The sequence below is a fragment of the Prionailurus viverrinus genome, chromosome B1 (assembly GCF_022837055.1).
Source record: "Prionailurus viverrinus isolate Anna chromosome B1, UM_Priviv_1.0, whole genome shotgun sequence".
Classification (NCBI taxonomy): domain Eukaryota; kingdom Metazoa; phylum Chordata; class Mammalia; order Carnivora; family Felidae; genus Prionailurus; species Prionailurus viverrinus.
The window spans coordinates 53,664,209-53,684,324 of NC_062564.1; the positions used below are offsets into that span (position 1 = coordinate 53,664,209).

General features: G+C 34.5%; 1 protein-coding gene across 3 annotated transcripts in view; it reads right to left on the minus strand.

Annotated features, from left to right (window-relative positions):
- ADAM29 (ADAM metallopeptidase domain 29) overlaps positions 1 to 20,116 on the minus strand; it is a 77,713-nt gene that overhangs the window by 42,915 nt on the left and 14,682 nt on the right. The window contains exons 2-3 of one of the 3 annotated variants that reach the window (XM_047856235.1): positions 16,842 to 16,947; positions 14,680 to 14,703 (exon numbers count right to left, since the gene is read on the minus strand). The exons of 1 other annotated variant lie outside the window; for it this stretch is intronic. The gene's annotated coding sequence lies outside the window, so the exon portion shown is untranslated. The remainder of the gene's footprint in view (positions 1 to 14,679; positions 14,704 to 16,841; positions 16,948 to 20,116) is intronic. One more of the 3 variants, XM_047856234.1, reaches the window with a different exon arrangement.

The window sequence follows — 20,116 nt, forward strand, 5'->3', positions numbered from 1 at the left end:
CAGTATTTTTGAAATGACAAAATTCTAGAAATAGAGAGCAGATTCGTGGTTTCCAGTGTTTAGGGACTGGGGTAGGAGGGGAGGGATGGGGCAGTGACGGAGGGAGAGAAAGTTTGGTGTGGTTATAAAAAGGCAACATGAGAAATGAGTACAGGTCATGGAACGATTTTCTGCTTTTTATCTATATTTTTTTAGTACGGTAAACTATACATAACATAATATCATTTTTAGCCATCTGTAAGTACATAATCTGGTGGCATTAATTACTTTCACAATGTTGTATAATCATCACGACTATCTACGTCCAAAATCTTTTCATAATCTCCAACATAGACTCTGTACCCACTAAACAAGTAACTTCCCCTGGGGCTCCTGAGTGGTTCAGTTGCTTAAACATCTGACTTTCGCTCGGGTCATGATCTCGCAGTTCATGAGTTCAAGGCCTGCATGGCGCTCTGTGCTGACAGCTCGGAGTCTGGAGCCTGCAGCCTGCTTCGGATTCTGTGTCTCCCTCTCTCTCTGCCTCTCCCCTGCTTTTGTTCTGTTTCTCTCTCTCAAAAATAAATAGATGTTAAAAAAATAATAATAATAGTAACTTCCCTTTTCCCCAGTCCCAACTTATGGTAACAGTCTACTTTGTCTCTATGATTTGGCTATTCTGAGTTCTTCATATAAATGGAATCATAAATATTTGTCCTTTTGTGTCTTAGCTTATTTCACTAAGCAAAAAATGTTGTTATTGTAATTTTTTATTTTTTATTGAACTATAAAATACAGTGTTATAGTGCTTTCAGGTATACAACATGATTCACCAATTCTGTACATTACTCAGTGCTCACCTCTAATAAGTGGAGCCACCGACCATTATCATTACAATATTATTGACTGTATTACCTGTGCTGTATTATTCATCTCTGTGATTTACTTTTTTTTTTAACATTTATTTATTTTTGAGAGAGAGAGAGACAGAGCATGAGCAGGGGAGGGGCAGGGAGGGAGGGAGACACAGAATCCGAAGCAGGTTCCATGCTCCGAGGTGTCAACACAGAGCCCGACATGGGGCTTGAACTCACAAATTGCAAGATCATGACCTGAGCCAAAGTCGGATGCCCAGCCGACTGAGCCACCCAGTGGAGTCATTTACTAGGAGTCCCAGTGATTTACTTTTTTAATAACTGGATGTTTGTATGTCTTCATCTCCTTTATCCATTTAACCTATGCCCCTACTCACCTCCCCTCTGGCCACCACCAGTTTGTTCCCTGCTTTTAAGAGTCTACTTTTTTGTTTGCTTGCTTGTTTGCTTCTTTCTTCATTTGTTTTGTTTTTTAGATTCCACATACAGATGAAATCATATGGTATTTGTTTTTCTCTGAAATAGCTCATTTAGCATAATACCCCTCGTTCCATCCATGCTGTTGTAAATGTTGTTGCAGATCTCATTCTTTTTTCATGGCTGAATAATATTCCATTGAATGTATATACCTCACTTATTAGTCTATTAGTTTATTGATGGACTTGGCTTAATTCTATATCTTGGCTCTTATAAATAATGCTGCAATAAACATAAGGGTGCATGTATCTTTTCAAATTAATGTTTTCATTTTCTTTGGGTAAATACTCAGCTGTGGAATTACTGGATCGTATAGTATTCTTTTTTAAAATTGTTGAGGAGACTCCATACTCTTTTTCACAGTGGCTGCACAAGTTCACATTCCCACAAACTGTCCACAAAGTTTCCTTTTTTTCCATAAGCAAAATTTTGTAAAGGTCCATTTATGTTGTAACATATGCCAAATAAGGAAGTATGATGCTTCTTGCTTTGTTCTTTTTTCTTGAGATTGCTTTATCTATTTGGGGTCTTTTAGCTTCAGATGAATTTTTGTTTTCTTTCTATTTCTGTAAAAAGTGCCACTGAAATTCTGATAGAAGCTAAGCTGAATCTGTAGATCACTTTGGCTGTTTTGGAATTGAAAAATACTAATTCATTCAAATCATAAACACAGAATATCTTCCCATTTATTTGTGTCTTCTTCATCAATGTGTATAATTGTCAGTGTACGCATCTTTCACCCCCTTGGTTAATTTTATTCCTGATAGCTTATTTTGGCAGGTGCTATTATAAATCAGATTATTTTCTTAATTTCTCTTTCTGATCATTTATAGTAGTGTATAGAAATACAACTGATTTTATGTATTGATTTTTTATCCTTCAACTAACTTTACTCAACTAGTTTATTAGCTGCAACAGTTTTTTAGTGCTGTCTTTATGGTTTTATGTATATAATGTTATGTCATCTGCAAACAGACAATTTTACTTCTTCCTTTCCACTTTGGATGCATTTTGCTTTTTTGTCTTGCCTCATTGCTCTAGCTAGGACTTCTAGTACAATGTCAAATGGAAATGGCAAGGGCGACATTGTTGTTTTCTTCCTGATCTTAGAAGGAAAACTTTTAGCTTTTTATTATTGAGCGTGTTGTGGATTTGGCTTATATGGCTTTTATTATGTTGAAGTACATCCCATCCATATACAACTTATTGAGAGTTTTGTCATGAAATGGTGTTGAATTCTGTTAAATAATTTTCTACATCTATTGAGATGACTATATGATTCTCATCCTTTGTTTTGTTAATGTAATATATCAGTTTTATTGATTTGTATATGTTGAACCATCCTTGCATCCGCTCTCCCCCCAGGAATAAATTCTGATTGGGTGTATGATCGTTTTAATGTATTGTTCACTTCTATTTGCTAATATTTTGTTGAGAATTTTTGCATCTATGTTCATCAGGAAAGTTGGCCTGTAATCCTCTTTGCTTGCAATGTCCCTTTCTGGCTTTGATATTAGGGTGATGCTGCCCTTGTAAAATGAGTTTGACAGTGTTCCATCCTCTCCAATTTTGGGGAATGATTTGAGAAGGAATGATATTAATTCTTCTTTAAATGATTGGTAAAATTCACCAGGGGAGCTATCTGCTGCTGGGCTTCTCTTTGTTAGGAGGTTTTTGATTACTGATTCAATCTCCCTCCTTGGAATCAGTCTGTTTTGATCTTATATTGCTTCATGATTCTGTGTTGGTAGGTTGTATGTTTCTAAAAATTTACCCATTTCTTCTAGGTTGTCCAAAATATTGGTGTATAATTGTACATAGTAGGGTACTTTTTTATGATTCTCAGTATTTCTGTTATTTCAGTTGTAATGTCTCCTCTTTTATTTATGATTTTATTTGAGTCTTCTCTTTTTTTCTGTTAGTCTTGCTAAAGGGTCATCAATTTGGTTTATGTTTGAAAAAAAAAAACCAGTTCCTAGTTCCAGTAATCTTTTCTATCACCCTCCTACTTCATTTATTTCCACTCTGTTACTTGTTATTTCCTTAATTCTGCTGACTTTAGACTTAGTTTGTTCTTCTTTCTCTAGTTCCTTGTGGTTTTTTAGATTATTTGAGATTTATTTGAGATTTATTTATTTAATGTATATATTTGATGCTACACACTTCCCTCTTAGAACTCCTTTGTTGCATCCCATTTTAGTGTGTTATGTTTCTGTTTTCGTGTCTTAGGATTTTTAAATTTCCCTATTAACTTCATCCTTGACCCATTGTTTATTCAAGAATATGTTGTTTAATATCCATGTATTTGTAAATTTTTCAATTTTCCTCTTGCCTATTTCTAATTTCATACCATTGTGGTCAGAAAAGATACTTGGTATGACTTCAATCTTAAATTTGTTAAGACTTGTGGCCTAACGTACAACCTACCTTGGAGTATGTTTTGTGTCTACTTCAGAAGAATATGTATTCTGCTGCTACTGGATGAAATATTCTGTGTGTCTGTTAGATTAATCTAGTCTAACACATAGTCAAGTCCACTATTTCCTTGTTGATTCTCTGTCTGAATCATCTATCCATTATCAAAAGTTAAGTATTATAGTCCCCTATTATGTATTGTTGTGTATTTCTCCCTTCAAATCTTTTTTTTAAAATTTTTTTTAACGTTTCATTTATTTTTGAGACAGGGAGAGACAGAGCATGAACACGGGAGAGTCAGAGAGAGGGAGACACAGAATTCGAAACAGGCTTCAGGCTCTGAGCTGTCAGCACAGAGCCCCACACGGGGCTCGAACCCACCAACCGCGAGATCATGACCTGAGCTGAAGTCGGCCGCTTAACCGACTGAGCCACCCAGGCGCCCCACCCTTCAAATCTTTTAATATTTCCTTTATTTGTTTAGCTTCTCAGATGTTGGATGTATACATATTTGTAATTGTTAGAATTGACACTTTTATCATTATGTAATAACCTTCTCTGTCTCTTATTACAGTTTGACTTAAATTCTATTTTGTCTGGATAAGTATAGCTACCTCTGCTCTCTTTTTGTTTGCATTTTCATTGAATATTTTTTGCATCTTTTCACTTTAGTCTATGTGTGTCCTTAAAGCTTAAGTGAGTCTCTTGTAGGTAGCTACAATTGGATCTTGCTTTTTATTTTTTTAACCATTCAATCACTCTGTGTATTTTGATTGGGGAATTTAGTCCATTTACTTTTAAAATAATTATTAATAGGTGTGGATTTACCGCTGTCATTTTGTTAATTGCTTCCGGGCTGGTTTGTAGTATTATTTTTTCCTTTCTTCCTCTCTTCCTTGATTTCTTTATGATTAGATGATTTTTTTCATGTATGCTTTGATTCAGTTCTCTTTACTTTTTGTGTATGTATAGAGCTTTTTATTTTAATATTAGGATGCTTACATAAAACATCTTATAACAGCCTATTTTAAGCTGGTAACAACTTAACTTAATTGCCTACAAAACTCTACTTTTTATTTTCTTCCTCATTGATGTTTTTGATATCACAATTTATATCTTTTTATATTGTGTCTCTATTAACAAATTTTGTAGCTATTGTAATTTCATGCTTTTGTCTTTTAAACTTTTTATAAATTATAAGTGATTTCCACACGACTATTCCAATGTTAGTGTGTTCTAAATTTAACTATATATTCACCTAATATTCTTTTTTTTTTTTTAATTTTTTTTTCAACGTTTATTTATTTTGGGGACAGAGAGAGACAGAGCATGAACGGGGGAAGGGCAGAGAGAGAGGGAGACACAGAATCGGAAACAGGCTCCCGGCTCCGAGCCATCAGCCCAGAGCCCGACGCGGGACTCGAACTCACGGACCGCGAGATCGTGACCTGGCTGAAGTCGGACGCTTAACCGACTGCGCCACCCAGGCGCCCCTCACCTAATATTCTTAATTAACATCCTTTTAGTTTCAGCTTAAAGAACTCCCTTTACTCCATTTGTTGTAAGGCTGGCATATTGGCGATGAACTCCTTCAGCTTGTTTTGGGGAAAGTATCTAGCTTTCTTTCAATTCTGAAGGACAACTTTGCTGGGTAAAATATTCTTTTGGCATTCCCCCCCCCCCCAGCATTTTGAATATAGCATCCCATTCCCTCTCACTTGTTAGGTTTTTGCTGAAAAATCCACTGATACTCATCTTATGGGGTTCCTTTGTACATAGCAAGCCACTTTTTTTCTTGCTACTTTTAAGATTGTCTTTAACTTTTGGCAATTTAATTATAGTCTGTGTTTCTATAAGTCTCTAGATTCTTTTTTTGATATTGTTTGGTCTTCCTACATTTGGATGTCTGTACAGTTCTGGGAAGTTTTTAGCCATTACTTCTTTGCATCAGCTTTCTGCCCCCTTTCCCTCTCTCTTCTCTTTCTGATAAACCTGTAAAGCATGTATTATGTCCCATAAGTCCCTTAAGCTGTCATCGCTGTTTTTCATTCTTTTCTTTTTGATTTTCTGATTGTATGACTTCTATTCTCTTATCTTTAAATTCACTGGTCTTTTCTTCCATTTGACCTAGTTAGCTGTGGGACACTTCTACTCAATTTTTCACTTCAGTAATTATATTCTTCAACTCTATGATCTTTGGTACTTTTTTTTTTTTTTTTTAATTCTTTTTTTTAAAGTTTCTTTATTTTTGAAAGAGAGACAGAGTGTGAGCGGGGGAGGGGCAGAGAGAGAGGGAGACACAGAATCTGAAACAGGCTCCAGGCTCTGAGCTGTCAGCACAGAGCCCGACGCGGGGCTCGAACTCATGGACCATGAGATCATGACCTGAGCCGAAGTCGGCCGCTCAACCGACTGAGCCACCCAGGCGCCCCTCTTTGGTACTTTTTAATATTTTCTGTCTCTTGGTGAAATTCTCATTTGACTTATATACTGCTCTCCTTATCTCAGTGATCATCGTTATGTTATTATGTTTATATGTATGTTATTTTGAACTCTCTTTTGGGTAAAGCACTCATCTCTGCTTCTTTATGGTCAGTTTCTGAAGATTTATTTTGTTCTTTTGTTTGGAACATGTTTCCCTGATTCTTGATTTTCCTTGACACTCTCTGCATCAGTTTTTACCCATTACCTAAAATAGCCACCTCTCCCAGCCTTGACAGAGTGGCTTCTGTAGGAGATGAACCTCGTCAATCAGCCAGCCTACGCTCTCAGTTGTCTCTCCAACCTTTGTGTTTGTCCAAGATGCTGTATCTGTTCTTTGTGGCTCTCGGTAGATTAGGGAGTGCTAATACCTGTTACTGTCCCAAAGGTTTGGGAAATATCCACATACCTGTTTGCGTTCCTGTACAGCAACTAATTGCCTGCCTTTAGCTCTCTGATACAAACTAATTGGGATCCTGACCTTTAGTCAGCAGCTGGGAAATTCTAGATGTTAGCTATGCAGCCTAACCCTATCAGGGAGAAATCAAGAGCTGTGTGGCTTTGCTTCCTCATTCTATGCTGAGCCAGAGGCCATAGTTACTGGGAATGCTTGTGCACCCATACAGACTGCCTCTTTAATATGCCAAGTTCCATCAGCTACCAGAGCTAGGGGATTGAGGAACCAGTTTCTTGTTTGACAGCCCTAACATTTGGGGTGCTAGGTGTGTAAAAAAGCTTCTGCTAGGGAGCAGCTGGAAACTTGGTTTGGATGCCCACCAGCTCTTTCATGTTCCTAGAAGGATCCCAGTAAGCATGTAGGCTTATTGGAAGCCAGAGCTTCAGGCAACAGATGAAAAAGTATGCACCATGTCTCTTCCAGAGAGAAATTGGGAGATGGGTGTTTTTATCTCCCTCCTCTCTCTGAGCTCAGTGTTTATCTGCAGGGAGTACACATACTCCCATTTAAACACTGCTTCTTTGTTTGCTAGAGTCCCACAGGTACTGAATTCAAGACCTGTCAGTGGTGGGAGCTAGCTGATTTGGGAGCCTGTCCTTTGGATGGCAGCCATTAAAGTTGGGGTGCTGGTTGTGTGGACATCCTTTTGGGGAGAAGCTGGTGACTTTGTTTTATTGTTGGAAGAAGCTGGAGAGAGATTATGGGAGAAGTGCTTATTAGCATTTTCATGCTCCCAGGAAGATTCCAGTCAGCACCCATATAGGTAAAGGCTAATTAGAAGGCAGATCCTTAGGCAGAAGCTATGAAAGTAGAAAGATTCCTTCCACAGAGAAAGGGGTGATGGGTGGTTTTGCCTGTTCTTTCTACACTAAGACCAGGTTATAGGTGTGAGAATTGTTTGCACACCATTCAAAAACTTCTTCTTTGGATAGTTTGGTCCTTTGGCAATTGTGAATACTGAGCCTTATCACAGCTATCACAGGTAGGTAATGGAGGCCCATCCATTCCTTCAAAGCCTTAGAAATTGGATTATAAATGTGTGATCCAAACCCTTCACTACAAAGAAAAAAATTGGAAGTTAGTATTCCCTTCCAACTGTAAGGCACTGTGCTGGGGTCAGGTTTAGAGTGTATCTCAACCTTTTTTACCCATTTCAATGTGGGTGTTTTCTCAATTACCCAATATGTTAGAATGATTCCACTAGTTTCCAGATTTCTATCAAACAGAATTGATTCATGTGCGGCTGCATATTTAGCATCAGTCAGGAGGAGGAGGGAAAGTCAGGAACCTCTTATCCATCATCTTGACTCTATTTATTGACTCTGATAATGAATATATAAATCTGCACATATGATAAAATTGATAGAATTAAATACATCTACACACATGAATGAGTACAAATAAAACTGAAAAAATCTGAATAAAATCATGGATTATATCAGCGTCAATATTTTGTTTGTGCCATTGTTCTATAGTTTTTGTAAGAAGTTACTGTTTGTGGAAACTGGGTAAAGGGTAAATGTGATCTTTTTGTATTTTTTTATAATTATATATTTATCTACAATATTTTAATAAATATTGTAGTTAAAAATATATATAATCATATTTTCTTTATCCATTCATCCATGGATGGGCACTTTAAGTTGTTTCCATATATTAACTATTGTAAATAATGCTGCAATGAACATGAAAGTGAATATTTCTTATCAAGATAGTGATTTTGTTTTCTTCAGATAAACACCCAATAGTGGAATTACTGGATCATATTGTCATTCTATTTTTAATTTTTTGAGAAAATTTCATACTGTTTTCCATAGTGGTTGCATCAGTTTACATTCTTACCAACAACATACAAGGGTCCCTTTTCTCCACATCATTGCCAGTGCTTTTTATTTCTCATCTTTTGGATAATAAGCCATTCTAACAGGTTATGAGGAAATAATATCTCACTGTTGTTTTTATTTGTATTTCCCTTATGATTACTGATGTTGGACACCTTGTCAAGTACCTGTTAGTTATCTGTATGTCTTCTTTGGAAAGGTATGCATTCAGTTCCTCTACCCATTTTTTAATTGAACTACTTGGATATTTATACATTGAGCTGCGTGAGTTCTTCATATATTTTGCATATTAACCCCTTATCAGATACATGATTTGTAAATATTTTATACCATTCAGTAGGTAATCTTTTCATTTCGTTGGTTTCTTTTGCTGCTTACTGTAATATAGTCCCATTTGTTTATTCTTTTGTTGCTTTTGCTTTTAGTGTCAACCCCCCCCCACACACACACCCCAAAATCACTGCCACAACCAATGTGTAGTATCTTACCCTCTATTATTTCTTCTAGGAGTTTTATGGTTTAAGGTCTTAGAGTCAAGTGTTTAATCTTTAAGTCTTTAATCTTTAAGAATTCAGTCCAGGGGGCGCCTGGGTGGCTCAGTCAGTTAAGCGTCCGACTTCAGCTCAGGTCACGATCTCGCGGTCCGTGAGTTTGAACCCCGCGTCAGGCTCTGGGCTGATGGCTCGGAGCCTGGAGCCTGTTTCCGATTCTGTGTCTCCCTCTCTCTCTGCCCCTCCCCCGTTCATGCTCTGTCTCTCTCTGTCCCAAAAATAAATAAAAACGTTGAAAAAAAATTAAAAAAAAAAAAAGAATTCAGTCCAATTTGAGTTGATTTTAGTGTTTGGTATAAGACAGGATATGGTCCAGTTTCACTCTTTTGCAGCTGCCTGCCCAGTTTTTTCAGCACTGTTTATTAAATAGACTATCCTTTCACCAGTGTATTCTTGGGACCCTTGTCACAAATTAACTTCGCATCTATGCTTGGGCTTATTTCTGGTCTCTCTATTCTGTTCCACTGATTTAGGTGTCTGTTTTTATGACAATAGCATAAACTTTTGAATACTAAGGCTTTGTAATACAGTTTGAAATCATGAACGTAATACCTCCGGCTATGGTTTTTCTTAAGATTGTTTTCACTATTTGGGGTCTTCGTGTTTCTATACAAATTTTAGGATTGTTTTCCATACCTGTAAAAAATGCCATTGGAATTCTGCTTGGGATTGCAGTGAATCTATAGGTTGCTTTGGGTAGTATGGACATTCTGATGATATTAATTCTTCCAATCCATGAGCATGATATCTCTTTTTTTATTTGTGTCCTCTTCAATTTCTTTCATTATTGTGTTCTGGTTTTTAGAGCATAGGTGTCTCACCGTCTTAATTAAATTTATTCCTGGGTATTTTATACTTTGTGATAAAATTACAAATGGGATTGTTAATTTCTTTTTCTGATAGTTCATTGATAGTGTATAGAAATGCAACTGATTTTTATATCTTGACTTTCTATCTTGCACTGTTACTGAATTCATTTATTCTAACAGTTTTTTGATGGAGTCTTTAGGCTTTTCTATATATAAAATCATATATATATGGATTCATATATATATTGGATTCATTTTATGTCTTTTTTATGCCTAATTGCTTCTAATATTATGTTGAATAAAAGCGGCAAAATGGACATATCTGTCTTGTTCCTGATTTTAGAGGAAAAGTGTTCAGTTTTTCACCAAGTTTGATGCTCGCTATGGGCTTGTTATATATGGTCTTTATTATGTTGAGGTACTTTTCCTCTATACCCAGTTTGTTGAGTTTTTATAATGAATGAATGTTAAACTTTTTCACATTCCTTTTCTTCATCTAAGTTAATTGTATGATTTTTATCCTTCATTTTTTTAATGTGGTGTATAATATTGATTGATTTGTGTGTGTTGAACCATCCTTGCATCATAAGAATTAAGTCCACTTGATCATGGTGTATGATTCTTCCAATGTATTGTTGAATTTAGTTTATTAATATTTTGTTGAAGACTTTTGCATCTATGTTCATCAGGGATTTTGGCCTGTAGTTTTGTTTTGTTTTTGTTTGGTTTCTTGTAGTGTTCTTATCTAGTTTTGTTTTCACGGTAATGCTGGACTTGTAAAATGATCTGGGATATGTTCCCTTTTGCCCTATTTTCTTGGAAGAGTGTGAAAAGGATTGGTATTAAGTCTTTAAATGTTTGGCAGAATTCATCAGTAAAATGATCTGTTTCTGCACTGTTGTTTGTTGGGAGGTTTTTGATTACTGATTCAATCTCCTTACTACTATTGGTATATGCTGATTTTCTGTTTCTTCATGATTCAGGCTTGGGAGAGTGCATATTTCTAAGAATTTATCCATTTCCTTTAGGTTGTCCAACTTGTTAGTGCATAATTGTTTATAGTAGTCCCTTATGATCTTTTGTATTTCTGTGGTATCAGTTGTAACATTTCCTGTTTCATTTCTGACTTTATTTACGTTCTTTTTCTTAGTGAGCCTACTAAAGGCTTCTTGATCTTATCTTTTAATAATTCCAACTCTTTTTCTTTGCTGTCTTTTTCAATCTTTAAGTCTGCTATATATGTCTGCTCTATCTTTAGGTCTGTTATCTTTAGGTCGTTTTATGTTTTTAGGTGGATGCATAAATATTTACAAATATCATGTCCTCCTGGATTGAGGAAAAGTTTTTCTGTAGGCTAAGTTGTCTTGTTGACTTATGACTAGAGGGCAACGTAGGCATCCGTCTGAAACATTATTCCTAAATTCTAATACCAGCACTTATACATAGTAGATATGTAGGTAAATGATCATACATTTGGTTTATTTTTTTGTAAAATAAGAATGAAATAAAATAGTAATGTCTGTGCCCTACTAAGGTTTTGATGGTTATATGGGATATCCCAGCTTAAATATTTAGGGCAATGCCTTCCATACCCTATGTATTTAATAAATGATAGTTATTATTATTTTTAAAGACAACAAATGGTTTCTTTAATTTTCAGTTTATTCTTTTTAACGACAAAATATATTTTCTTCTACACCGAACAGGAAACAATTTTCTAAATAAATGGGTTTGGAGGGAAGCTGAGTGTTTAGAGTGTTTGAAACAGTGTTTCTTTGTGTGATCCCATATCTTTAGAAACATGTGTATGGTAACTTTGCTTTCATTTATCTCCCAGCAAGCAAGAAAAACAGAAAACACACATCATGAATTTCTAGATTTTTTTCTAAGTCTTTCAAAGTAATTTTTGTCATCAGTTTTAATCTAACATTTTATCTTCTGTCTGATTCACTTCTGTTTTTCAGGAACACAAGCCTTTGCATAGGAAAGTAGATAACCACTTCCTTTTTCCTTTGAAATGGATACCTTTTCTGGCTCCTTAATTTTGGCATTAGTATAAGAGGTATGAAAACACTTTCAGATTTAATAATGTAAAACAAATTCTGTCAGAGAACATTTGTACTGAATAGTTTAAAAAAGAAAACTACATAAAGTCACTTTCTTGTAAGGTGTTTTTTTTCTTCCTATCTTTAACAGAAGAGCCATTTCATTAATTCTATATTTAGTAGCATTGGAGGCATAAATATATGAAAGGCGCAAGATTGCCATGATATTTTAATCAACTTTTTTTTAGGCAAGGTTTAGATTTACAGAAAAATTGCAAATACGGTGCAGAGAGTTCCCATATACTCCCATGCCCATGTTTTCCCTATAACATCTTGCATTATATGGTATATTTACATGGTTAATGAACCAATAATGACAGGTTATTAAACAAAGTCTATGCTTTTTTCAGACTTTAGCATTTTTATCTAATGTCTATTTTTAGTTCCAAGATTCTATCCAGGATTCCACATTACAATAAACCCCCGTGCCTTCTTAGGGTCTTTTGTCTGTGGGACTTTTTTTCTAAGTTTATTTATTTGTTTTGAGAAAGAGAGAGTGGGGGAGGGACAGAGAGAGAGGGAGAGAGAAAATCCAAAGCAGGTTTTGCACTGACAGCTCAGAACTGGAACTGACTAACTGTGAGATCATGACCTGAGCTAAAGTCAGACACTTAAGCAATGGAGTCACCCAGGGGCCCGGTGGGATTGTTTTTGATGACAAAAACTTTCGTGTATTTCTGGTCAGGTGTTTTGTAGAATATCCCTGAATTAAGGCTTATCTGATTCTTTTCATTATTAGACCGAGAGTATGCATTTTTGTGAGGACAGCCATGAAAACAGCGTACCATTTCATCATATCATGTAAAGAGTATCTACTATTAACATGACTTATTACAATTGATGTTGACTTTGATCAACTGTCTTGATAGCATTTGTCCAATTTCTTCACTGTAAAGTTACTCCTTCCCCTTTTTTATACTGTACTCTGGCAGTATGTCCCTTTGCACAGCCCACATCTAAGAGATGGGGAACAATGCACTTGCCACAAATTCCTACCACCCGCTAGTCTTCTTATTGTCTTTTTCTGCCTTCTCCAGAATCTCATTTAAATGAAGTCAAATATTATGTAAACTTTTCAGACTGACTTCATTCACTTAGCAGTATGTACTTAAGGTTCATCCATGTCTTTTCATTGCTTAATAGTTTTTGCTTGTTTGTTTTAATTACTGAATGATACCCCTTATAGTGATATAACACAGTTTGTTTATTCATTTACATATTGAAGGTCATTTCTAGTTTTTGGTGATTAAGAATAAATCTGTTTGCCACATTCATGTGACGGTATTTATACTGACAAATTTTCAGATTGTTTGCATAAACACTCAGGAGTATGATTGCTGGATTTTATGGCAAAATTATATTTAGCTTTGTAAGAAACTTACAAAATACCTTTCAAAGTGTTTGTGCCATTGTCCTTTACCAGTAATTAATGAGAGTTCCTCTTGCTCTGAATTCTTACCAGCAACTGGTAGTGTCAGTTTTTGGATTTTACCTTTGTTTGTTTGTTTGTTTGTTTACTTTTTGAGAGACAGAAAGAGTGAGAGAGTATGGGAGGGACATAGAAACAGGGAGAGAGAGAATCACAAGCAGGATCCATGTTGTCAGCACAGAACCTGATACAAGGCTTGGATTCACAAACCATGAGATCATGACCTAGCTGAAATCAACAGTCGGATGCTTAACAGACTGAGCCACCCAGGTGCCCCTGGATTTTACCCATTCTTAGATGTATGTAACAGTATTTTTTTGTTTTCATCTGCAACTTCTTTTTTTTTTTTTAATTTTTTCAATGTTTATTTATTTTGAGAGAGACAGACAGACAGAGTGCGAGCAGGGGAGGGGCAGAGAGAGAGGGAAACACAGAATCCGAAGAAGGCTCCAGGCCCCCAGCTGTCAGCACAGAGCCCGATGTGGGGCTGGAACTCACAAACCCTGAGATCATGACCCGAGCCAAAGTCGGACGCTTAACCGACTGAGCCACTCAGGCGCCCCAATCTGCAACTTCCTAATGACAAGAGTTGTTGAGAATATTTTCCTCTGGTTGTTTGCTATTAGTATTTGCTTTGATGAGACTGTTCAAATATTTTTTTTTCCCATTGAGGCTTTGACAGTGCAGAGCTTGCTTGAGATTCTCCCTCTTTATCTGCCCCTCCCCTGCTCGCACTTTCTCTGTCTCTCTCAAAATAAGGCCCTAGAATTCATCAAAATTACTCTTAAAATGTTCCTACCAGTTTATGGCTTAAGTAACTTCTGCTCCAAGTAAGCAGATCCTAGGTGTGACCCCCTATATTTGCCTGTCTCTAGAGCAGATGACAATTTGTTCTGTGACTCCAACTCTCTAATGGCTCCCAGAAAAGTCACTGATTTCAGTTTGTTTATCTTTTTTTTATCTTTTTTCTTGTTGAAAAATTGTGTGTGACAACTTTTAGGTTCTTAATATGCTAGAGACAAAGCCACAAGTATGCCATGGTATTTTTAGAACTTAAGCTGCTTATGATCTGATCTGTAGGGACATTTCAATTAATTAGCTACCACTGTTAACAGACTTAAATGGAAACATTGTGTTTTATTTACATTGTGTTTATTAATATTCCCTGGTGACAGTTACATTTCAGTTCTTTATTTAAAGTTTATATATGGTTTGAATTTGTCTTCACATTTTGAAATATTTAAGGAATTTGATACTTACATTCACTTCTACCAAATCAAGGTCCTAAAGGTTAGAAAGAAGAATCATGGGTTAATGTATGAGTTGGACAATAAATAGAGTGATCCCATTTGGGTCTCATATTCAAATTAATTGTTACCATAACTGCTTGAGTCTGGCTATCTAGTGGATTTATTTATTTCTATTTTTATTGTATATTTAGAACTCCATGTGAAAATTAAAATCCTTTTATTGAAACCTTCCTTGACTCTTGTAGCTTAGAAGCTCTTTTAAAATTTGACCACAGGGGAGCATGCACACAAACACACATATAGGAATTATTTCCATATATATCCACTATAACAGTTAATAACATGCCTTCCACACATTGAATATTTAATAAAGGTTTGTTAAATGTTCAATACATATAAAATATCCCAAGAAAATATATTAGTATCACATAATTTATAATATGGAATACTATTTCTTGCCAAATAACAGAATCATGCTATATGCATATCCAAATTAGATGTAAATCTAATTTAAAAACTGTATTATATTTGGGGCGCCTGGGTGGCCCAGTCAGTGGGCATTTAATTTCAGCTCAGGTCATGAACTTGCTTTCGTGGGTTCAGGCCCCGCATGGGGCTTTGTGCTGACAGCTCAGAGCCTGGAGTCTGTGCTTCAGATTCTGTGTCTCCTTCTCTCTCTGCCCCTCCCCTGCTCATGCTCTGTCTCTATCTCTCTCAAAAATAAATAAAGATTAAAAAGAAATTTTTTTAATTAAAAAGCATTGTATTATATTTAAGTATTTGCTTAGTTTATTTCAAAATTATAACTAAGGTTATTTTAGATATCACATATATATGTCTCTAATGATTACACTCATAAAATGAAGCACCAAATACTATGTAAATGTTATTTATACATGTACATTCAAACTCTCATTTTATCTCTGCTATTTGTAAAATTATCTGCAATTTTACATGCACTCTCTAGAGAATTTACATTTTCTATTTAAAAATTAAATATAATTAGGAAAAATTAATAAATATCTCATATAATGTCTGATAACAACATATAAATTTTACATATTTTTTAAGGAAAAAATATCATCCTGGGGCAAGCATTTTAGACAGAAATATAAGCAATCAACTAATTTTAAAACATAGAATTTTATTGTTACAAAAGAAATTTTTTTTTACATTTAATGCTTTAATTTTAGCATTTACCAATTAATTTTGGATCATGGATCCTACTTAAATACTATAACAGGGTAACATATTTCTTCAATTATTTTTTCAAAAACATATCCATTTACTATTTATTTGAAAACAACTTTAGACTTCAATATTGTAAAATACTCAAAACATCAGCAGGAAAATACAATACTGAAATTCTCACACTGTTTTCTTTATGGTTTGACTAGAAGTTGCTCCATCAAAAATGAAACACATTGTATACTTTTGGTTCGTAGAAATGACCGATGGACTTTACCATTTTATTTCTTTAAATACAGAATACTTAAGCACTTTACAATGTGACTAACAAAACCAAAAGAACAATTTCAATTAACTAAGAGTATTATTCTCAAAATATGCAGAAAAGATATTTATTTACCATATTGGATTGAAGATTTATAATAATCTTCCTTTTAACCTGAAGTATATAAATGATTTCATGCTCTAAAACTTACATAGAGAAAATACATATTGTTAAAAATCTTACATCAAGAAAAGTTTCATAAGAGGGGCACCTGGGTGGCTCAGTCAGTTAAGCGTCTGACTTCAGCTCAGGTCATGATCTCACGGTTTGTGAGTTCCAGCCCCATGTCAGGCTCTGTGCTGACAGCTCGGAGTCTGGAGCCTCCTTCTGATTTTGTGTCTCCCTCTCTCTCTACCCCTCCCCCAGTCATGCTCTGTCTCTCTCTCTCAACAATAATTAAACATTTAAAAAAATTTTTAAAAAATGTTTTATACAATACAGAAAAAATACATATATTGTTTGCACAAGACTGGGTTAGATTCTACCAAAATTCTACCAGGTTGGAAAATGAAACTGGCTTGACTCCAGATATAAACAATGAATGTAAGACAGAGTACTTTCTAAGTAACTTCTGTGATTTAAATTGATAATTCATTGGAGGACTGGAGGAAAAAAAAGTTGGGGAAGAAAAATTTGGAAACTATTTCATAAAATGTTACCTCATGATTATCTTCATAACTTCTTTTCTTGAAAGTGTCTCAAGATAGGATCAAAGAGATATCTTAGGGAAGTGGTGGGAGGAGAGCTGAGGAGGGTTGCACCACTCTATGAGGAATAGATAAGAACATTTGGTATGAAACGAGATATGTATAGTATGTAAACAACACGTTTTAGGGTAAGCATTATGTGATTTTCTCTACAAACCCAGCATATTTGGGAAAAGGGAATAGGAACATATGTTGTGCATAAAGGAAAATATCTACCTCACTGGGCTGGCAGAGGTCCATGAGAAGGTCTTGTGAGAGCTATACTATAAAGGAATTGATTCCTATACAAATGGGTTTTACAAGAAGAGCATTTAAGAGTGAGAATAATGCCATTATTCTGTGTTTTTGTTCAGAACATTAGCTACCTATACACATATCACAGTGCCATGAGACAAATCATCTTTTGTATACTGTACGTCAATATCCTCTGCTTCTACGTTTCAGAAGGTCAGATACAGATGATCAGCTTTCAAAGACTGTTTGCCCTTCTTACTTTATAGAAACTATCTACTATCTTTTACCTTATCTTTTATCTCACTTCCTCAGTTAGTACCTTTTACCTACTATTTTGTCTCTTCTTTTTTATTGTTTCTTTTCTTATCTAGTTTATTTATTTTTCACTTAAAAAACAAACAAACAAATTTCCTTGAACTTCCATCCATTTTGGATGACATGTAATCATCATTTTTTTCAGAGCTAAACTGTAAAGTTATTTTCTTGTTTGTTTTGTATGAGTGTTACAGTTTTTATTTTTAAATATGCTACCGTTGCATATATAACAAGGACTTTTAAATTTCTAAAAAATTTTTAAAACTTTTTTTAAAGCAAATTATGAAAAATATGACATAACATTCCATATACTTTTATAAGCATCTCTGAAGAAGTATTTTCCTACATAGTCAAAATAACATTAGATCTAACAAAATCAATTATTATTATTTTTAAACCATCTAATATCCAGTGCATATTCAAATTCCCACTTATCCTCAAAATGTTCTTTGTAACAAGCTTGTCAAAACAGAATCTAACAAAAGTAGTCTTTGTAGAATGGTTTTAGAACCATACAAAAGTCTTTTTTTATTACAAATCATTCTTCTAATAGTTTTTGGACTTACTGATAATCCTTTCTAAACCAATAATTTCATTATATCTGGCAAAATGGTAGTTTTTTTTTTTTACTTTGTGTTCTTTCACACAAAAAAAAAAATTAAAAAAAAGAAAAAAAGGAAAGAAAGAAAAAACTTTATGGGATAACAACAAGGCTTATAGAGATGTCAAAAGGAGAAAAGGGAGAGAAAGAGACAAAACAAAACAAAACAAAACAAAACAAAAAAAACAACCTTATCTGAAGAAATAGTGACGGAAAAATTCCCTAGTCTGGAGAAGGAAACAGACATCTGTCCAGAAAGCCCAGACTATTCTAAATAAGATGAACCTGAGGAGATCCACACCAAGACACCTTATAATTAAAATGTCAAAAGTTAAAGACAGGGAGAGAATCTTAAACCAGTAAGGGAAAAATAATTTTTTATGAACAAGGGAAATGTCATAAGGCTAATACCAGATTTTTCAGCAGAAACTTTACAAGCCAAAGGGAGTGGCACAATATATTCAAAATACTGAGAAAACAAAAAACAAAAAACAAAAAACTTCCAGCCAAGAATACTCTACCTAGAAAAGTTATCATTCAGAATTGAAAGGAAGATAAAAAAAATTTTCAGACAAGCAAAGTTAGAGGAGTTCATCACTATTAATGTTAAAGGAATTTCTTTAGGCTAAAAAAGAAAGGATGTTAACTAGTAACAAGAAAATATATGAAAGTATAAATCTCATTGGTAAAGGTAAATATATAGTAAAGGTAGTAAATTAATTACATATAAAGCTAATATAAAGGTTAAAAGATAAAAGTCATAAAAATAACTATAACTACACTAATGAGTTAAGGCATCCACAAGATAAAAAATGCAAAATGTGACATCAAAAACCTAAAGTGTTGGAGAGAGTAAAAATGTAAAGCTTTAGAATTCATTCAAACTTAAACTGTTATCCATTTAAAATGGACTATAATAAATGTTATACATAATCCTCATGATGATGACATAAAACCTATAGCAGTCACACAAAGATAAAATGAAAGGAATCTAAGCATACCACTAAAGAAGGCCATAAAACCACAAATGAAGAGAACAAGAAGAAAGAAACAGAGAGAAACTACAATACATTCAGAAAACAATGAACAAAAAGTCAGTAAGTGTATACCTATCAATAATTACTTTAAATGTATATGGACTAAATTCTGCAATCAAAAGACATAGTGCAGCTTAATGGCTGGAAAAAAAAAAAAAAAGACCTGTCTATATCTATATGCTGTCTACAAAAATCTCACATCAGATTTAAGGACACACACAGCCTGAAAGTGAAGGTATGGAAAAATATCTTCTATGCAAATGAAAACCAAAAGAAAGCTGGGGTAGCTATACTTACATCAGACAAAATAGACTTTGAAACAAAACTGTAATAAGAGACAAAGAAGGATATTATATAATGATAAAGCTGTCCATCCAACAAGATGATATTACATTTGTATACATTTATGCATCCAACATAGAAGCACCTACATACATAAATGTTAACAGGACTAAAAAGAGAAAAATACAGCAATACAATGGTAGTATGGGACTTTAATACTTCACTTATATCAATGGAGAGGTAGTCCAGATAGATAATCAATAAGGAAATATCAGCCTCAAATAACATGTTGGACCAGACAGATGTAACAGATATTTACAAAACATTCCATCCCAAAGAACTGAATGTACATTCTTCTCAAGTCAGCCTGGAACATTCTCCAGGATATATCACAGGTTAGGCCACAAAGCAAGTCTTAATAAATTTAAGAATCCTGAAATTATATTAAGTATCTTTTCTGACCACAGTGGTATGAAAGTAGAAATCAGTTCCAAAAACAAACAAACAAACAAACAAAACTGTAAAATCTAAATATATGTCAAAGTCAAGTCAAAAGGTAAATAAAAATACCCTAAGACAAATGAAAATGGAAATAAAACATACCAAAACTTATGGAATGCAGCAAAAGCAATTCTGAGAGTTACATTCATAGCAATAAACGCCTGCCTCAAGAAACTAGAAAAATCACAAACAACTTAACTTTACATCTAATGGAAGTAGGATAAGAACAAGCAAAATTCAAAGTTGGCAGAAGGAAG